Source organism: Primulina tabacum, chromosome 3 (genome assembly GCF_025594145.1).
Source record: "Primulina tabacum isolate GXHZ01 chromosome 3, ASM2559414v2, whole genome shotgun sequence".
In the NCBI taxonomy this organism is placed as follows: domain Eukaryota; kingdom Viridiplantae; phylum Streptophyta; class Magnoliopsida; order Lamiales; family Gesneriaceae; genus Primulina; species Primulina tabacum.
Window position 1 is genome coordinate 18590301 of NC_134552.1, and position 5271 is coordinate 18595571.

Consider the following 5271-nt stretch of genomic DNA (forward strand, 5'->3'; position numbering starts at 1 on the left):
GAAACTACACCCAACCTCGCCACCTTATGACCCTCAGTATAATCGGTAAACGAGTCAAAGTGCAGGCTAGTACGCAGAGCCTCCATGTTGTCCCGGGTCAAAGGACTAATGGTGTACAACCATAACCACGGACTATTCCACTCGATAAATGAAAACCACTTGGAAAGTACGAGGGAGGGTTGTTCAGTCCATCATCATATGATCACCCATCTGTATGAATGGACCTCTCCATGCTCTTGTCAATGAAACATGACGTTTTCATCACAGATGTTAGTCTCAAGCTCGAGCGACCTTTATCCTTATTTTAGGCGGCTGAATCGACTAGGAACCAATTTAGAATATACAGTACACTTTCTAATGAGTTTCATGATCTTACGTTGAAAGGCAGACCTCATGGTACTTATTGTATATTCAAGGAACTTTATCTATGCAGCTTGCATGTGTATACAGATAAAGTAAATGCCATAATATGATCATAAAATATTATTCAAATAAAGATTGTTTTACATTAGAGTCAATAAAACCCTAGCCACAAGTTGGCTTGCCGGGCACCTAGTCTAACAAAATCTGTACAAACATTGCAAATAATAGGCAACTCATCAAACACATAAAAACATATCTTGTGAAATATTTGAGAATGAATAATTATGATGTAATCGTCGAATACATTGACAACTTCTTATGAAACACATGAAAAAACATGGCTTGTGGAAAACATATTTAAGATTGAAGCAAAAAATCGACATATATACTTCAAATTTTGAAAATAAAAAATTGAAGCAAAAACGAAGATTATCTTATTTTTTTGAATTGGACATTTCGAAATCACAAAAGAACGATGACAAAAGTCGACTTGCATTGCTGAACTTCTCCTTCAAACATCTTTTTTCAAGCCAGGAGAGAGTTGACAGATTCATTGGGTTATGAGGAGGGAGACGTTTATGATTTGACTTTGATGTATTTTAATTTAAATTTAATAATCTCTACTATTTTATTAAAGCTTAGATGCTCATAAAAACAGCTCATGCAGACACCAAGTTTTTTTGACCATTTTGCTTCACCACCTTAATAATATTTGTCTCTCCTCAAAATCACTCCACATCTCCAAAAAAACTGTTCCACACACCTACTCTGCACGATTCTCTCAGATATTGTTGGTTTACCTTCGTAAATTTCGCTTCACTCTTTCAAATCTTCTCTCGAAAATCAATTTATACCTGAAAAGTACAAAGTGTCTGATCTCGATCTTCATTGTTATCCCAGCTCTGCATAATTAGCTCTCTATATGCTGGATTGGGATATATCACATCCACGATCTCCTCCAACATATACTCGGTTGAAGCCTCGACGAACCCAACACCACATCCATTGCACTCGATCTCCAGCCGTCCTATCTGCCGGTTCAAATTCAATTTTCCGACCAAGAAATCATAAGGGATGAATTGTAATTTTGCAAATATCTTCCTCTCAACCGCTCTCAATCGATCCGATTGTTATTCGTTTCGAGTTCCGCATTTCAGTACTGAAATTTGAGTATTGAATTTGGTTGAGGTAACCTATTCTTTGGTTGAATTTCGGCTTCTCGTTAAATCAAATCGCGTTTAATGTCGAGTTGAAACGACATGTTTGACTTAAACCAAATTGGTTGTTATGGCTGCTAGATTTTTTATGTTACTAAATTCGAAAACCACATTCACACATTAAATCAAAAATCAAATTGCATTTCGACTTCTCATTGATAACTTATTCAAAATGCGTTTTTATGTTTATTGGACAACTGAAGCTGGTCTCTTGATGATTTGTATACATTTTGTTTAGTGAGGATGGTGATGTATTTTGTTGTAATTTTATCGAGTTCAAGCATAAATGATAATATATGAAAATGCCACTTGACTTTGTTTTGCCATTGAGTTTAGCGGTGATGCCTTCTCATAACTTGACTATAGATTTGTAATCAGATTAAGTGATCGTTTGTGTTTCTTAATAAGTTCTGATGTTTATTGGAAAACTGAAACTAAATTCAGACAAATTCATATACAAACGAATTTAGATCGAGTCTTTTAAAATTCATGATACCATACTTAAATATAGGTGCATTTTGATGATTTCAAAAACATTTTTTTTATGATTCAAATACTTAACATAAAATCAACGCAAGTGTTATACAACACATATAATCATGTTGAATTTGATTGAGGTATTGTTACCGATGAGTGCATGTTATTAATTATATGCTCTCTTTTTCCAGTTTTTTTCTGGGATTCTCTGTGAATAGCTGGATGTATGTTATTTTTTAAAAAAATAGATGGTGAGTCTCCTACTTTGTTGTGACAGATGTGAGAAACATTTATGGTTACATCCAAGAAATGTGCTTAAGCAGCAGCGGATGGCTTAGAGGCAGCAGAAAAAAGAGAGAGCTTTTTAGCCAAGCTTTCACTGCGTCTTTCCCTCTGTTCCTTCGACTATACATGCGAGGCACATTTAGTCTTAATAAAAAATCTTACATTTAAAATATACATTTACTCATAATATCTTAAGCAAATTTCCAGGAGTACCCGCAATTTCTTTTGCGCATAGGTGATGGATTGCAACATATTGTGCATTTGTGGTTCTTCATAATTTTTCAGTGTTTTAAATTTTATTTTCTGTGCAAAACTATAGATCATGTAGTTTAGCATATAATTCGTGTAATTTTCTGTCCTTTTATTTTTATTTTTTCGGTTTTTTTATGGCTTAAAGTCTTTGGATGTGATTCGGGGTAATTTTGCGAATAAGTTTCATAAAATTATTATTATGATTTTAGCATGGTTTCATGAGTTTAGCATATAATTCGTGTAATTTTCTGTCTTTTTATTTTTATTTTATGGGTTTTTTATTGCTTGAAGGCTTTGGATGTGACATGTTTTTGGTAATCTTGATGACATTGATTTGCTAATGCATATTTTAAGTATACAATTTTTTATTAGACTAAACTTTTAAAATATATATATATGACGTAAATGTATAATATTATGTTCAACAAAATAATGTATAGTATTATGATCATATAATATTTGAGATTTATTGTATTTTGGAATGTAAAATCACGAAATATGTATTTTGAATGAAAAAAAAATATATGTTTTCATTTTTTTTGTATGTTGTATTTATTCTATGATTTTTAAATTTCGTTTTCATGTCTAATTTTTTTTTATATTTTTAATATTTTCAATTGTTTTAAGATTTCGATATATGATGTATGGATTATTACTATGGTTTGCTAATTTATTACTGCGGAAATTCTTACGATCATTTAGCACTCAAATATATTTATGTGTTTTATACTATTGCTTTGCACATATCCAATTCCTGGTTGTTGATCATGGAACATATAATAGGTTTCTGAACAGAGAGTTAATCAAGGAGTCGTGAAAGAAGTTCAAGTTTCAAGTTTGAAATGTATTGATCATACTGGTTAGCGTGTATACGTAATTCTAACTTAGATTTTGGAATATGTTTATACAATGAGTTAATTTTTACTCTTTGGTCAGTAGTATGCCAATGTAAGGATGGTCTATACATGTTTTTGGTGACTCTGTTATTTTATTTCTTGATTATTGAAACTTATACATGTCGAGACTAATATTTAATAGTTGTCTTCTGAATATTGTAACAGATTTAAATACTATTTAGCTTCAATGTCTTCGCCTCCTACGTGGGTTAGCGAGACGACGAGCACAAAGACAATTAATGACACAAGATCAACGACAAGCAAATCTAGCCCAACGTTGGTCAAACTACCAAAGACGTATAAATAGAAGTGCACATGCTACATATTCCGATGAATCCAACTTTGAAATGTCAGATGTTACTACACATTTGAATTGTATGTTATATAAAATATGTATTGCTTCCTTTTTATCAGTCATTATTTCCCTTTTTTGTACATTTATATTATTATTTCTGAATTTTATTTATTTATTCTACCACACGCATATAAGCTCTTATACATTTTTCAGTTTCCATCAACAACAATTTGGCTATGACTACCACAACACATGCAATAATGAAAACTTCTTTAAATGAAGGTGGTAGATTTCATTTGCATTGTTTGAAGTTGAACGATTTTAAATATTTTTTTATATGATATGCAAGCCAATATTTGAGACTACATCCACATGTACTAATTAAATATTTGACATTCACTTTTAATGTCAGGTATCATCGCAACTACGGTTGGACAAATGTGTCATATACAGACATTACCTTATCAAACAATGACATCAAATTTTGAGCAATGTAGTACTATCACATGTCAACGTCTAACTGATTTAAATCATCAACTTAATATACTAAATTCAAATACATCATTGCTATAATATGTATCATTTATTTTCTTGACTTTGCATTATCTCATCTATATGTAATATAAGACACCCAAAATCAACATATAACTACATGAACTATGAATATTGAAAACAACATAATTGTTACCTCTGACATATATTTTTAAACATATATTGTTAGCATAATCGTCTTTTGACTTATATTTTTAAACATGAAAAATTTAATTTGAACACATGTTACATTTTTTTAATGTCTTATTTTAAAGTTTCGTACAAAAATTTTAATTTATTTAAAGTAATTATTATCGTTTTTCAAAAATTCATATAAATATGAAAAAATTTGTTTTATAATATGGTAAATTTTTTTAACGTAAAGTATGAAATATATGACTTTCTCATTAGCCCTTATATACATTTCACAATTTCAATTAAGACTAGCCACAGAGGCACAATATTGCGTGTGTCATGAATATATATTTGAGGCTAATATATTAAACATTCGTCATATTACAACACCATGACACCAAAACATTTTGTGTCATGAATATAATTTGAAATTTTGGCAATAACCTCAAGACCGTCCAGATTTGATTACAAGGATATTTCGGTCAAAATTTGAGGAGTTTAAGAAAGAAATTGTGGGTCGAGGGGTTTTAGGTAAGGTCTGCTCTTATTCGTATGTCATCGAGTATAAAAAAAGAGGGCTTCCTCATATTCATATGTTAGTCATATTTGAAAATAATGACAAGTTATGTACTCCCGATCACTATTACTCAATTGTATGTACTGAAATACCTTTAAAAATAAAGAACACAATCTACACAAAGCAGTTGTCCACCATATGATACATGAGCCCTGTGGATCAATCAATCTTAATTGTCCATGCATGGTAAGTGGTAAATGTAAGAAAAACTTTCCAAAGCCATTTGTGGAATACATGACCGAC

General features: G+C 31.1%; 1 long non-coding RNA gene across 1 annotated transcript; it reads left to right on the forward strand.

The window, feature by feature from the left end:
* Positions 1–1112: 1112 nt before the first annotated feature.
* Positions 1113–4090, forward strand: LOC142539061 (uncharacterized). The gene is made up of 3 exons (XR_012818800.1): positions 1113–1551; positions 2335–3865; positions 3999–4090. It is a non-coding gene; the product is annotated as an uncharacterized LOC142539061 (long non-coding RNA).
* The last annotated feature ends 1181 nt before the right edge of the window (positions 4091–5271 follow it).